A 16,613-nucleotide genomic window follows, 5' to 3' on the forward strand; every position below is an offset into this window, starting at 1 on the left:
CAGTAGATGACCAGCCTTGATGCTGCAGTGAGGCCAATGGAAATCTTTAGTCTATCTGGTAGGGAGAGCAGTGCTTCCTACCAGCTGCTCCTACAGGCCTTGCTACAATGTTATTATTTAGTAATGAGATGGTGGTGGTGATCTCTGAATGAGATTTGGTATCCACCTGTGTGAGCTTAAATTGGGTTTGCAATTAGCCATAGTCTACAGTTCTCGCAAATCTGTTACATACAGGTCTTGGTGCATTTTATAGTTCCTGGCACAGTGTCCTAGATAGCATCCAGGCAAATGGGATACAGAAGTACAGTAGTGTAAAATGGACATTCTGTGTTTTGAGCTTTGTGGGATAAAATACTGACTGTAATAATGGTCTCTTTATTGCTGATGATCCTTTCATGCATTTTCTGTAAAACAAAGGCTATTGGGGTTGAGATGTCCTCATTAGAACTATAGCTACAGAACAGTGCTTCCTGTACTAACAAATGTAGCATAGTTTGCTTGATGTGTACACAGGCCAATCACTGACTCAGGCTAGCTTGATGACATGGTTTTAGAACACCTTTCTGTGTCATGGTGGGTGGGCAAACTATATTAATGACCACATGATGTGAAGAATGTCTTCAACCACTTTCTTCCATTTTATTTCTGATGGGCTGCCAATAATCTGCTTAACTGCTTTCTCTTGTCATAAAAGTCCTGCTCCTGACTCTGCACTCTTCTCTTGTTTCTGCACTCTGTTGCTTATTCTCAGCTGCTGAAAATACTCTGAATTAATCCATCTATACCTTTTCCTGTTAGAATGTTCTAGAGGGCATTCGCTTTCTGAATAGTTGAAGGAAATAACTGCGGTTCACTATTGTGTCTGATGGATTTACTAAACCAGTTATAAATATGCCTCTTGTGTGAGGTTGATTGTGACTGTTGCTGAGCAGGAGACAAATTGAATGACTTGCTTGGACCACTAAATTGCGTAAATTTCCTCTGGCTCTGCTATTGGCATTCGATACTACAGTTGGGAAAGGATGCATGTGACTTAGTTGGTTTTCCTTCACATGCAGTAACGGACATAACTGATAGTCAAAGTCATATACAGAGAAACTGAGGTAGGAAGCTAGTCTGGTGTGGACTTGGTAATCACTTGATGCACTGAGTTCTTGAGTGCAAGTTAGATAAGCTTCTTATCTTGGGTGACACAAACCAACTTTTTGGCTGCAGAAGAATGGAAACTGTCTGACTTCTTGTACAGCCACACAGATTTTATGCTATGTATGTTCAGTTAAGCCTGGATAGTCCTTATGACTTCAACTACTTTCATCACTCTTCTGCCAAAAGCATTTTCATTAATTCAGTATTGTGGCTGTTTTTCAAATGTATTAGAACTTTCAGATAGCATATTCATCGGGTCCAGTAGACCAGACTGTCCCTGAAAGCATGCAAGGCTTAATACAACAATTCAAGGTCCCCTGACAGTGTCGGTACATTTCAGAGGTGGTGTTTGTTTATGGAGGATAAGCTTTGCTCAGATCAATGTGTAAGTTTTACTCTGTGCATGCCACCCTGATCAGAGTTTTGTTTGGCTAACATGTTGGAAAAGAAACTTTTCAACTTGCAAATGTCATTGAAGAATTTAGGTCTTACTCAGTAAATGTCATTGAAGAATTTAGGTCTTACTCAGTAAATGTAACAGTTCTGACAGTTACATTGCCTAATCAACAATGTCACTCTAACTTGGTGTCATGCTAATACAGCAAACGTCTGATAATCTGCCCCCTTTAGGATCCAGGGGGTGCTGGATTATCAAATATGCTGGAGTACTGGAAGGGGGGCTATGAGGGGCCTGGGGGGGGAGGGGGAGTTGGCAGGGAACTGCACAGCATGGGAGAGGGTGGTGCTGTGGGACCAACCTGGCAGCAGCACCCCAACTGCTCTGCCCCTGGCTTCCCCAAGTCCACTGCTGTTGAAACTGACCAGTGGCAAACTTGGGGAAGCCAGGGCAGAGCAGCTCCATTGTCGGGCTGGCTGGAGCACTTCCAGGTTCCAGTTGGTGCTGGACTATCAGGAGTGCCGGACCACTGGATGATGGACAGTTGGAGTTTTACTGTACTGTATAACTAGGACACTCCACTCATTGGATAACATTTCTTCTTTAAATTCAGACATTGTCTAGTCCTTCAGATATGCTTAGTCAACAAAACTGTTAAGCTATGTTTACACTGGCGCAGTCTTGTGCCAGATATATGCAAATGAGGCTAAGTGTGGAATATCACAGCCTCATTTGCATATCTAATGAGCTGCCACTTTTGCGGAAGAGGCTCTTGCGCCAGAAGGAGCTGTCTACACTGCCTCTTCTTGTGCAAGAAAAACCCTCTTGCGCAATGCCATTATTCCCGAAAATAATCAGCGTAGTGGCAAGAAGGTGACTTATTAGATAGGCAAATGAGGCTCAGCGATATTCCATGCTAGCCTCATTTGCATTTCTCTGGCGCAAGATCGTGCCAGTGTAGACATAGCCTTAGTTTGTGGGGAGTATTTTTGGTAGGGAAGATGGCAGTACTCAAAGTGAAACTCCCAGGTTTCACCTTTTGAAAGCAAAGAGATAAAATAATTGAACAGATTAAGGCAGGCCCTGCAATGCTTGTCTTTACCATGCCTTGGGACCCTATCTGTGGATGGCTAGAACAACTAAACAAAAAATAAGGTTTACAGAATCTTTCAAAAAAGCACCCCATTTTCGAAAGAACTGAGTCTAGACTGCAGCTTCAATTTTGAAAAAGCGCTCTTTCGAAAGAGCACCATTATGTGATTATGCAAATGAAGTGCAGGATATTGAAAGTGCAAATGAAGCCAGGATTTAAGTGCTTCATTTACATCCCTCTTCCAATAGAGGGGTTAGTCTGGATGTAGCCCCAGTGCAAGGAAACTGGAATTCAAATTTCCTGTCCATATAAACTGGAAAGGAGATGGAATAAATTCTTGCTACTTAGTGGTAGCTTTATTGGAGCCTGTTCTGATTACCAAGCCAATTGGTGACACTTTTTTTTAAATGGTCTTCCCCTTCCACAAAGTTTGAAAGAAAAATCCAATGAATACCTAGTACTGTAAAATGTACTGTAGTGGGAGTTCATGATAGATGAAAGAACAGATAGCATAACTGGCTGAAGTACCACTTACTGGGAGGAGAAATGTTAAGTAAACACTTTCCACCTCAAGGCAAAAGGGTGTACCCTGTGTCGACTACTTGAAGATCAAAAGAATGTAAATCTTACTAACAATTGCTTAGTCTTTGGCCTTAAAGCACCTAAACTTATATGGGTAAACATATTGAGTAATAGTGTTCACTTGCACATCTGAATACTGTGAGTCAGTATCCATTGGCCCATGCTACAACATAACATAAGAATGGCCATACTGGGTCAGACCAAAAGGTCCATCTAGCCTAGTATCCTGTCTGCGGACAGTGGCCAGCACCAGGTGCTCCAGAGAGGGTGGACCGAAGACAATGATCAAGCGATTTGTCTCTTGCCATCCCTCTCCAGCCTCTGACAAACAGAGGCCAAGGATATCATTTTATCCCCTGGCTAATAGCCTTTTATGGACCTATCCTCCATGAAATTATCTAGCTTCTCTTTAAACTCTATTATAGTCCTAGCCTTCACAGCCTCCTCTGGCAAGGAGTTCCACAGGTTGACTACACGCTGTGTGAAGAAGAACTTTCAAATGTAGCATGTTTCCTTTACCTGATTGGGTAGTGTTCAGCTTGTTTTCTGTTTCTTGCTTTTTCTGTTTTCTGCAGAATTGCTTGTTCTGCAGTGCCACATGTAAAAGTTTTGAGATGGGTGAGCAGTAGATTTGTTTGAAGGATCTGGACAGCTCACTTGACTACTTTGAGATGCTAAGGTGAAGATACTGTCTAAAATACAAAAGTCTTGTGATCTGTGGTCTGTTTTGTAGGTACATAGTATTAGCATTGGTTACATGTCCAGTGACCTTTTTTTGTATGGCTTAGGGGAGGAGAACACACATTCTCTACAAAAGCAATTGTTATAACCCAGTCCCTCACTACTTTTTAGTGTAGACAAACATGAAGTTTTGTTGTACCAAATAGGCTTCTGTAATGATTTGTCTGGCTTAATCTGGTGAAACGTTTAGTGCCAGTTACTCATCTTATGAGGGGACTGCCATTATATCTCTTTGCAACAGAAACTATTATATTTGGTGCACTTTCTAGGTCAGGTGTTATTAGCAGTGTCCCTCCTTTTCCTATAGTTAACAGCTTCCATCTGTGCTACTTAGTCTCTTACTACTATGGCTCATATCTTCTGCACTAGGTATATAAATTCCAGTTGGACCTCTTTAGTGTTAAGAGTTTATAACTAGACTAAAAAAAAAAATTATTCAGATTGAACTTGGCTACCACATGCAGCAGAAAATGTAATGAAGCAGACAGCTTCTTTAAAGGTTCCACTTTAGTCCCTTCAATTAAATGCGAACACACTGAGTATAGTTTTCCATGTGCATGAGTAAACCTGTTCACAAGGGAAGGCATCATTCCATCATGGGCCCATACTTTCCAGAATTCAAAGAGGCATATGCCTTTTAGACTTAATGTCTTCCACTGCATTGTAAGGAGATACAATCTAACTGAATTTGTCTTGGATTTTAATTTGAGAACTGCTGTTCTCTAGACACTGAAGCCTGTTTGGCTCCAAGTAGCTCCTGCTGATTGCATTTCTGCAGTAAATGTTTGTCAACAGGCCTTTAATCAGACTTACTGTCAGAAAGCTGCAAGTCATGCTGTGCCTATAACTGAATAGGCAACCCATCTCCTTAATCATGTGACACAACAAAAACCCAAATTTCAATTGGGCTGATTCTTATTGTACAAAGCCTGAAATGCTTGAAATCATCTTTGTGAATACAGGTTCTACATTTGAGCTTCAGCTTTCAGTAGCTACTTCATGCATTGTATCTTGCAATAAAATCAGTCACATTGTTATCTGAAGCCTGACTGCCTGATATATGATCCAGCTTGTTAATACCAGATGTACTTGCCAAATGTTCTGATCTCTGCTTAATAGTAGCCAACTGTTAATGAAAGTATATACTCCTCTAAGATTTACACTTTGTCTTTTTACTACATTTGAAACTATGCTCTTAAAAAGACATTAAGAAAATGACTCATGCTGCTTCAACTATCAGTGCAGAATGAAGATAATTAAACAGACTCATTGTTTCCTCCTTTTCAGTATTGTGTCCAAGCATAGCATGTTATGGAGAAGTTTTAAATTGAGCTCTAAAAAGTCTAAACCCATAATAAAATATTAAGAACCTCTTTTTAGAAACATAACACCAACATTTATCTGACATTGTTCCTTTAATGAGAATTTTGAGGCCTTAGTTTCTGGATTCTTGGCAACTTAAACTATTGGGACTTCCTGTGAGCAAAACTCAAAGAGCATTGTCAGCCTCTAGCTATGGAAGGGGTCTTAGCCTTCAGTTATCAGTCTCACCCTGTGAGTTTGTCATGGAGTTAAAAACCAGGAGGGACCACCACGTGATCTAGTCTTGTCTGCTAAGTATTGCAGGCCCCCATCACTATCCACATTCACATGAAGCCCCAAACTGAAATTGGACCAAAGTATTTATTATGGCCCACAGGGGATAAGATTTTCTGCTAGATGCAATAGGAGGGACCATGGTGTACTAGTGCTTGAGGTCCCCACAATGTCAGGGAAACAATTTGAGAGACACACAGATAATCATGGCAAGAGACCCACATCCACATGCTGCACAAGAGGGGAAAGCCCCTGTGGTCACTTTCAGTCTGTGGGGAAGTTTTCTTCCTTACCTCACATGGTGATAAATTAGATCCTTAGCATGTGAGCAAGCACCAGCCAACCAAGTACCCAAGAGAATGCTTAGTGCCATTTTGGAGTCCTGGCCTGCTGAATCTGGGCATCTTTGAGTTTGAGGGGAGATGAAACCAAACAACTAGAAAACATTTGCATGGGGAGATTCCCTTCCTGATGTTTGCAGGTTGCCAGCTGAAATCCTGAGGCATACAGTTTTAGAAAAGGAAGACATAAACTAGAAGTGAGCCTCAGGACTGCCAAGCCCTGTCCACCATCATGATAAGCAAAGCCATCATCCAATCACTCATAAGTTTCTCCTCCCACTTATATTAAGGGTAGATGTTCAAACTTTCTACAAATGACTTTGTCTAGACATTCCCTTACAGTGTCTGCAGTCTGAAAGTGCATTAAACGCCTTTTCTAAAATGGATGAACTAACAGACTATAAACTACATAGGGCAGAGATTTTTTTTTTCCGTTCTTTGGTCTATGTAGTACCTAGCAGTGTGCCCTGATCTGTATCTGGAATCTTTAGATGCTACGTGAATCAAACACTTCCCAAAGGATGGATATTCAGGCCCAGTTAGGCCATATCAGGATGATCCAGATTTCATCTACCCAGCATCATAAGGGTAATAAGAAGTGACATACACTGCAGGCATCCTTCAAACCTATGAGGATATCAGGGATAGTCTCCTAATCTGAGGTCACAGATTAATGGTAGCAGAGTTTGGGCTAATACAATTAAAAATATCTGGGTAGACTAAGATTCACGTGAATACTTGGATAGGAAGAGGGGCTCTGAAGTAGTGATGTGAGCTTGTACATGGTTACGTGATGAGCCTGGGCTCACAGGTTAACCCTCATGGTTACAGCCCCTCTCCACCCATGCTGCTGCCTCTGTATCAGGTAGCAGTGCAGGGAGGGGAAGGAGGCAGCTGATGTGCATAGGGAGCCGGCTTTTAAGGCTCACTGCATATGCTGGCTCCTGCAGAACTGCCTGTTTCCTCTCCACGCTGCTGCCTTCCACAGAGGCAGTAGTGCAGGTGTAGGGGAAGCAGGCAGGAGCAGGTTAAATCAGCTCCCTGTGAACACCAACTCTTCCCATAGGCCAGATTACTTTCTTGGATTCCAGGATTAGTGGATTTTATGGATCCCCTTTGCTTTGGGTTGGGGACAGAAATGAAGGGTTCAATGTGTGGGATAGCGATGGGGTGCAGGATCTGGGCAGGAGATGGGGTGCAGAAGGGAGAGAGGGTGCAGAAGCAGGTTGGGGGGAGGGTGTTTGGCCAGGAGGGAGAATGCAGAAGGAGGCTTGGGGTAGGGTGCAGGAGCAAGGGAGGGTGTTGGAGCAAGCTGGAGGTGTGGGGTCTTGGCAGGGGAAGGGAAGTGAGTGAGGGGGATTGAAGTGTGCGGATCTGGGCATGAGGGGAGGATGTTTATATGGCTTTGTGCCTCCTTACAGCAGGGAAAGCCTCTGCACAGAATGCTTCCCCTGGGGGGTTGCAGGGGAGGGAGTTCAGCCTCCCTATGCAGTAGGGATCCTGTTACAGCTGCAAGGCTGCAGTACCAGCTCTCCACTCAGAGGGCTTGGGAGTGGTGGTTAAGAAACCCCAACCTTTCACACCAGACCAGGCTCATTGGCAGTGGGGCAGTGGGAGAGAATTGCAGTGCACAGAGAGCACCTGCCAACCCTGAGCACATCTCACCCTGCAGCCCGGCTCTGCATGGCCCCTGCTGGGGCTGAGGCAGCAGCTCCAAGGTGCAGAGGTCTGGGAGTGGCTCTGTTTGGTCTTGTCTGGGACATCCCCAGCAACAGCAGCTGTTTTAACAAAGAACAAGCAGCCTGGAGGAGGGAGATGGTGCTGCCAGATTGGGGGCCCTGCTAGGCAGTCCCCTGGGGAAAGAGCTGTGTGCTGGTGAAGCATCATGGGGCATGGTGGCTGGAAGCCAGCCTGGCTGCTCACCAGCAAAGCTCCAGTGGCTCTTCCTGTGGGGTAGAGTGGGGACAGAAGGAGGCTGCTGCGCCATGCAAGGAGAAACCACAAGGAGGCATTTCTTGATGGCTTCTTCCCTGCAAGCTGGTGTTCCCATCAAGCAGTAAAATATTTGGCAGGGCTTTCTAGGTTACTTCACTATTTGATGGGAACACTGGGAGAGAGTATTTAATTTCAGGACTGTCCAGAAAACTCAGGATGTATGGTCAGCATAGCTGTAGCACATTTCAAACTAATGTGCTTAAACTTTCCAAGAGCATGGCTTCATGGCAGCCCACTTTATAGCTGTTAGAGAAATATTCTTTGTTGGATCTCGGTGGATACCAAGGGAGTCTCTACCAATAGGTAGTTTCTGAATCCTATGAGGGCATCATAACAGGAAGCAATTGAAACATGGTGGGTTCAATCTTACTGGCTCTAATTTATTAGGTTTTAAGCTAACATCTAAAAGGTTTTTGTATCTGCTTCATTAATTCAAAGTGCATGATGCAGTGGCCATGAGTTGATTAATTGAGTATTTGATGAAAATTGTCTACTAATCGATAGGCACTTTCACATTCCTCTTTTGAAATGTACAAGCGCCCATACTGAGGCTCTTGTACATTTCAAAGGAGGAATATGGAACACTGCATACAGCCCAGGGCCAGCAAAGAAGGCCCACTGACCACAGGCTGCACGGGAGTGCCTTATTTGAAATGCACAAGAGTCCCCAGCAGGGGCTCTTGTGCATTTCAAAGCCATGGAGCCCGGGATGAGCAGAGGACTCCCAAGTTGATCCCGGGCTCCCTGCAGCTGCCCCTTTGAATCATGCAGCTGCGTGGCTCAAAGGGACAGCTGATGTCTGGATTAGCTGTTTGGCGGTTGTCCCTTTAAACCACACATCTGTGTTATTCAAAGGGGCAGCTTCCTGGAGCCCCAGGGTCAGCTTGGGACTCCCCAGCTGACTTCAGGTTCCTGGGAAATACCATGGGGAGCCGGGGGTCAGCCGGGGACAGAACCCAGGGTCGGTTGGGGATTCCCCAACTGATCTTGTGTTCTGGGGAAAATGCCGTGGGAGCCTGGGATCAGCTGGGGAGTCCCCTCTCTGATCCCAGGCTCCATGGCTTTGAAATGCACAAGAGCCTACGCTGGGGACTCTTGTGCATTTCAAAGAAGGCACCCGTGTGCAGCCCATAGTTAGCGGGCCTTCCCGCTGGTCCCGGGCTGTACAGAGTACCGCATTCCTCCTTTGAAATGTACAAGAGCCCCAGTAGGGACTCTTGTACTTTTCAAAGGAGAAATGCGGAAGTGCCTACCAACTAGTCAAAAGACTATCCAATAAGTGTTTTCTTATCAGATAGTCACTAGTCTTTAACATCCTTCGTCAGTATACAATATGGCTTTGGTATTTAAAACTGTCTCTAAATAGGCTCTTTCTGTAGCAAAGGACTCTTTAAAAATCTAAACTATATTTGTGAAGTGCTAGAGCCAATAAATTCAAGGTACCCAGGAAAACTTAACTACAATACTTATTAGACTGAGAAGAGACATCAGCATGAATTCTCTATGGCAAATGCAAGCAATCTTGAGAGTCTCAGTTTCGGTGGACCCAGGTGCATTTTGGATTAAAATCTATACCCAAGCTTCATTATGTCATTGAGTTGTACTACCTTTGTCTAGAAGACAAGTCATGAGCAAGTTAGCCTAATTAGTAGATAAGAATCTGTCTTGTGCAATGGCAAAACTTGGTGATAAAGCATTTTTTTAATTCCTTAGGAAACTAAAGATTGAGATTTTTTTTTTTGCCTGTGCTTCATCCAAAGGAGCTGCTCTGTAGCCATGCTCAAATATTATTGATCCACAAATATAACTTCTGCACTGTACTCACTTTACACAAGCGGTTCCCAACCTCCTCCTAATGGGGACCTATTTTGACCATTCAAGAAGACTTGATGGCCCAAGGCAATTCAAAAACAGGAGAGGGAGGGCAGAGCTACTTGGTGATCCATAGGTTGGGAAACCCTGCTTTACACAATAGTAAAAGTCAAAGAATAAAATTCCAGTCCCGCCTTCTTTGTTAGTGTCATTTCTAGCATCTGGTATAAAACTTGAGTGGGGTTTGTATTTCTCTATTTTTGAATAGAGGCAGAAACTTGCAGAGTGAGATCTAAATATCAGAAAATGATTAAAGCAGCAATCAACAGTCTTGGTATTGACCTAAATGTTAACCTTCCTTCAGGGTCTGAACAGAGCAGTACTTTGTCAATTAGAACCAAGTGTTCTTTAGCCTTGAAGCAAGTGTCCACCAATGTTCCCTCTAACCTTTCTCTATCCATATACAGAATCATTTGATGTCTATAAAGGCTTGTGTGAATATGCACCACCAATAGAAAGAAAACCTAGCTGTGAGTGCTCTTATCAGCTGGGCAGCATTTGAATTTCTCCTGAACAGCTGCACAAACCCACAGCTTTTGGGGAACCACTGGTGTCTACCTTTAAGCTTGTGGCAGCTACAGTAATATATTCAGTTATTTGAAATGGAAGTCTTTTGTGCACTGTCACACAGTCAATTAGCTCATTGACTTTTTTCAAACTAAGGGTCGTGACCCAGTACTGGGTCATGGAATGTCAGGGACTGGGTCCTGTTGCTACAGGGTGACAAGTCAGGGTGCTAAGGCAGGCTCCCTGCCTGTCCCGGGACCTCTGGGGTACAGAGCAGTCTGAAGTGGCCAGTGAGAGAGGGTGTGGGGAAGAACAGATAAGGCTCGGCACACTGCCCCTGCCCTGAGCGCTACCTCTGCATTCCCTTTGGCTGGGGACCTGCTACTTACTGCTTCTGTGAGGCAGCATGGCCTGTGGTGTCAGGCACCCCAGTGCACCACTAACTGGGAGCCACTTAAGGTAAGCCTCTCCAGTCCCAGCTACAGAGCCCTGTCCTACAGCCTGAAGCTCTCATCCTCAGCCCTACTCTGGAGTCTACACTTGAGTCAAATTATGTTGGGTTGCAGGCATCAACAGTTTTCTTTGGCGGAGTCATGAGATCAAAAGTTTGAAAATCACTATTAGTTGATTTTTGACAAGTATTCAGGGTTTCTTTAAAGTATTCCAGTCAGTACAAAAACTTTGTGTGCTGAAGCTTCAGGAGGTAGCCAAATTAGTTTGTACAGGATAAACTTAAAACAACAAATGGTCTGGTAGCACTTTATAGACTAACAAAACATGTAGATGGTATCTACATGTTTTGTTAGTCTATAAAGTGCTACCAGACCATTTGTTGTTCATTTATATTTGTGTGTGACTTAGACTGTGATAAAACTATGCTATGGCATGTCTATTGAAGCTCTGAGTTAACACTCTCAGTAGTCCATAACAAAGTAAAAATGTCTGAATATTGACAGTGGCAAAGACACGTGGCTTCAAACTTGAACACAGATATTGTAGATGAACTTTATTTGGTTTATTGCTTGCATTACTACTAATCTCATGCTAAAAAGTGAAATGAGTTGGTGAGGCAGAAGCAAGGAGTACCAGCTCTAGAGCAGTGTGCTAGCTATATTAAGATCATATTCTGGAGTTGCATATTGCACCCAAAAGTGGTCTTCAGACAAAACACTAGCACATCTAAAATGTAGCCAGTGTTCTAACTGCGGTCTACTGCTTGTTAGGGATGTTAATAGCAATTAATTGAATAGCTGTGTAACTTGCACAAAATATTATCTCTATTTGATAGTCCCCAGAGTGGGGTCAGCAGCCAATCTGCTCTGTCCCCACTCCTGGGGAGTCCCCGGCACTGCTGCCTCTACCAGATAGCAGTGCAGGGTAGCAAGCAGGAGCTGGTCTGTGAGGGGAGCTGGTTTAAAAACAGGCTCGCTGTGCAGACGGGCTCCTGCCTAATAGAGGCAGCAGCGCAGTGTGGCAGCAGCCTCTGTCCAGGGGGTCTCCCAATGCACAGAGGGTGAGCCAACATCCACAGAGCATCCTCTGTCTGTGACAAAATTGGGCATGCTGCAGTCAGTCTGCTCCATAGCAGTGCCCCTCTTCCCTCCCCTGCCCTCTTTGCCTCTGATAGGCAGCAGCATGGGGGTAGGAGGAGGTGGCTTCTGAGCCAGCATGCAAGGAGAGCCAGCTTAAAAGCTGGTTCCCCATGGCTGTCTAGATTGCATCCCTTTTACGAAAAAGGGATGCAAATTAGACGTATCGCAATTGCTAATGAAGCAGGGATTTAAATCTGCCCTGCTTCATTAGCATAAAAATGGCTGCCGCTTTTTTCAGCACGGCGCTTTGCTGGAAAAAAGCACCAGTCTAGACATGGATCTTGCAGAAAATAAAGCCTTTTTCCGAAAGATCCGTTCTCTCAAAATAAGGGATCTTTTGGAAAGGGCTTTATTTTCCGCAAGATCCGCGTCTAGACTGGCGCTTTTTTCCAGCAAAGCTCTGTGCTGAAAAAAGTGGCAGCCATTTTTATGCTAATGAAGCAGGGGAGATTTAAATCCCTGCTTCATTAGCAATTGCGATGCATCTAATTTGCATCCCTTTTACGAAAAAGGGATGCAATCTAGACGTAGCCCATGCATATTAGCTCCTGCCTGTTTCTACCTCCCTGCTGCTGCCTCAGTGAAGTAGAGGAGAAGGGGGTCACGTGAGCTGATATATGTGGGGAGCTGGCTTGAAAGCCAGCTTCCTGTGTGTACCAGCCCCCCCTTTATCAGAGGTTCAACAGCACGGGGAGGGGGGGTGTCAGGCAGCTACGTGGATCTATTGCTCATGGGGGGGGGGGCAGCTTAAAAGCTTCCTCCCCATGGTACTAGCTTCTGCCACTCTTCCCCCTCCCCCCGATATATAGGCATCTCTAATACATAGGTAGCTGCAGTACTTTTCATATTGTGGAGGTGTGCAGCACTTGAAGTGGAGATGCAAGTTTTCAGTAAGAAGTTACTTACAACTGAACATGGTTTTGCACTAAGACTTGTATAGTAAATGTTGGGCGAGAACCTAGTGTTGCCAGCAAACCTTGTATTAAGCAAATGTCTAAATAGTTGCTGTTCAGCTATTTTGGGTATAACATTTTTGATAGTGTTCTATGGCACAAAGACATTAGAATTGAAGAGAACAGATCACATACTTCATGTAGACAAGTTTTTAGAACTGTCCCTTTGTGTTGAAATGAGACACGTTAGCTGTTGGCTTAAATTCATTCTTTCCAACAGTGATCGGTAGCTATCTCACTTCAAATGAAGCAGGTAAGATTGAACTTGAGTACTACCTGTAAAATGCTCAAGTATAAAATAATGCAAGGAACACACATCTCTAATGGCAGTTAATATTTTATCAGGAACATTATAAACCAAACTTCTCTCACTTGGTGTTAATGTCTCAGTAGTTAAGCTTCCAATCTTCAGACCTGTGTTGCTGAGGTGAATAGTGGGGATGTTAAATACTGGTTAATTGAATAGTCCATTACCCCCATGAATTCTTATTGGTTAGTTGACTGTTCTGTTGTCCCTGGGGGTGGGAGCCAGCAGTCAGTGTCATTTGGTCCCAATCTTGAGGTACCCATTGCCACTCCAGGCAGCTGCCTCTATACTAGCCCACAAGGGGATCCACTTTAAAAACCAGTGCCCCTCATGGACAGGCTGTCTGTCACCCTGCGCTGTTGCCTCTGATACAGAGGCAGCAGCGTGGGGTGGCAACAACTTTTCTGGGACAGGGCGTGTCTGGCCTCCTGGACCCGGCATGAGCAGTAACTGAGCCGGGCTACCTGCTCACCAAGCTCCTAATACCCCTGCTGTGGCTCTGCATTTCAAGTGTAAGCGCTGGACCCTGGCATAAGCTGATACTGAACTGTGCTGCTGGCCAGCCTGCTAAAAAATGTACTGGGGGGGGGGGGGGAAATGGGTGTAGTCTATAGCATTAATCTATACATTTTTGCTTATTGACTATGCTTACATCCCTGGTGAGGCGCACCTCAAAATCCCAGTTTTCAGGAAGAAGACATAATAAACTTGTTCTAAAAATGTAAACTTCCTTTTGAAGATGCTTCTTTTCCCAGTCAGAAATCTCTTGTTGGTTTTTCTAGTTCATTGAACAGCTATACAGAAAGTGAGGTAAGACCAAGAATTGAAACTGCAGAGTACGTTCTATGCACTCTGTACCCTTTTCTCTTTGTAGTTGTGGTTTAGTTGGCTGGATAAAAATTTGTATTACAGAAGAAATATTGCAGTTTGTTTGGAGAAGTTGGTTGGCAAACTGGATAGTCACTTAGAGTAAACAAGAGTGATCTTTCACAAGGCCTTACTGAAGTACAAGATGTCTGAGTGTGATATTAATGAGGACTGAGAACAAACACTCAAGTCAGCATACTGAGCTTGCTGTCCTCAAAGTGACACAGCATTCATCAGGCTATATAAATGACATATTATGCAGCAGCCAAACTCCTCCTCCTGCCTCAAGACTGAAACCTTAGGTCAAGCATTGCAGAACATGGCACCTGATACGGATTACAGGCAGTCCCCGGGTTACGTACAAGATAGGGACTGTAGGTTTGTTCTTAAGTTGAATCTGTAAGTAAGTCGGAACTGACGTCCAGATTCAGACACTGCTGAAACTGACCGCCAGTTCTGACTTACATACAGAATCAACTTAAGAACCCCAGGCATCCCCAAGTCAGCTGCTGCTGAAACTGATCAGCAGCTGATTCCAGGAAGCCCGGGGCAGAGCAACTCTGCCTGGGGCTTCCTGTAGTCAGCGCTGGTCAGTTTCAGCAGAAGCTGACTTGGGGACGCCTGGGGCAGAGCAGCTGGGGTGCTGCCGGGTTGGTCCAGTAGTGCCCAGAGCGGGCACTGCAGGACCAATCGGCAGCGCCCCAGCTGCTCTGCCCCAGAGTCCAAAACAAAAGCCTGGTCTGCTGGGGGGGGGAGAAGAGCACACTAGCTGCGCCCCTCTCCCCCCCCCCCCCAGCAGACCAGGGACACGGGGAGCAGAGCGGCAGCAGGGTGCCGTGCCTCTGAGGCTTTGCTCTGGCAAAGCCTCAGAGGCGAGGGACCCTGCCGCGGCTGCGGCTTCAGGCCCGGTGCCTGTGGTCTGCTGGGGACAGTCCCCAGCAGACCACAGGCACCCAGACTGAAGCGGCAGCAGCGGCGGTTCCCCGCGCCTCTGAGGCTTTGCTCTGGCAAAGCCTCAGAAGCGCGAGAACCCGCCCGGTGCCCCTGGTCTGCTGGAGACGGTCTCCAGCAGACCAGGGGCACCGGAGCAGCTTATGAACGGGGCTTTCTCGCCCCGACCTCCGGGGCGAGAAAGCCCTGTTCGTAAGTGCGGATCCGACATAAGTCGGATCCGCGTAAGTCGGGGACTGCCTGTATTGGTTAAAGAGGTGAACTTGCCAATTAAAACTGCTTCTGTATTGTAGAGGAAACCAAATTCACTGTACTTCACTATGAAGTACAAGCATTTGAGTTAGAAGCCCTTTTTGTTGACAAAATGCTGCTCAATGTAGGAGTGGGAATGATAGTGAGCAGGATGAATAATTGTTACAACATAGGCATTTAAAAAAAGTGAAACAGGCTTGTACCATCAGCATGGCTGTCAGCCGACGGTCAGGGAAGTGTTGTGGGGGTGTGTCTCCTAAGTCTTTAGCTGCTAAGACACGAAGTCTCGTCGCAGCAGGCAGCCCAGAAGGCTGAAAGGAGCCCTGAGAGTTTAACGTCAGTGACTTTACTGCTAGGACCGAGGTCCTGTCGCAGAGGGTAGCTGAACAGGCTAACAGACACCCCAGTGTGTAGGAAGAGCTTATTACACTTCAGATTTTAGCTGCTAGAACATGGGGGGGGGGGGGGGGGGGGCCGAGGAGTTCCTTCACAGCGGGCAGCCCAGGAAAGTCTGAAGTGCCCCAGTGGACCCTGTCACCTGGGAGTGACACAGATCCAAACGCCCAAGCTCTTCCTATAACTGTCCCTTTAGACCGGCTGAAGTTCTTTTAAATTGTGCTTGGTTCTGTTACAGCGACTGAAGGAGTCAGGTTAAAGCTTAAACAGTTACAGGTTTATTGCGGAAGCTTATAAATCATATGGTTACAGTGGCTATTGCTCTATTTCTTCCAACTACTAGCAAAATATAGATCTTAAAAATGGTTACAAAGAAGATAAAGATAGAAAAATAGAAATAATGGTACCAAGTAACAGCTTACTCTTTCTATGTGTACACTTAAGACAGAGGACCACATCCAGGTACAGTTTTTACCCCCTTCTGTGCCTCTCGACTCCAGCATGTCAGGCCAGGGCCGGTCCCTCAATTCCTAGGAAAGACGAAAATATGAGGTGGGCGTCCCCATAGAACCTCGGGAGGTCAAACACCTAACCTGACCAGCAGGTAGAGGGTAGAATGACACTCAGTGTGTACTGGACCCATCTTTTATACCCATTTTGGGTCACGTATTTCTTTATCTGTGATGCCAAATAGTGCTGATCTGCCTTTCGTGAGACCAGCTCTTACAAGGGAGTTGTGAACTTAATTTACACTTGTAAGAGAGATAACTAAATTGGAATTACTGGGGGATTCTTTTCTCAGTGGGAAATTCCTCTCCCAGGCACTGTGTGTGTTCGAATCAACATGGGTGCCAGCCGGGGCAGTTCTCGCAGCCTCGAGGCCAGCTTATTGACTTAATTTCTCTCTCGCGCTCGCGCTCTGTTTTGAGCTCCTCAGGATCAGATGAGCCAGCATAGACTATGCTGATATTATTGCTCCTTCTCTGTCCTGTATGCTTCAGGAACCTCAGAGGCAAATAAGATGG

General features: G+C 45.3%; 1 protein-coding gene across 1 annotated transcript in view; it reads left to right on the top strand.

Annotated features, from left to right (window-relative positions):
• ARL8B (ARF like GTPase 8B) overlaps nt 1-16,613 on the top strand; it is a 38,342-nt gene that overhangs the window by 763 nt on the left and 20,966 nt on the right. The window lies entirely within an intron of this gene.

This window comes from Pelodiscus sinensis, chromosome 11 (assembly GCF_049634645.1).
Source record: "Pelodiscus sinensis isolate JC-2024 chromosome 11, ASM4963464v1, whole genome shotgun sequence".
Taxonomy (NCBI): Eukaryota; Metazoa; Chordata; order Testudines; family Trionychidae; genus Pelodiscus; species Pelodiscus sinensis.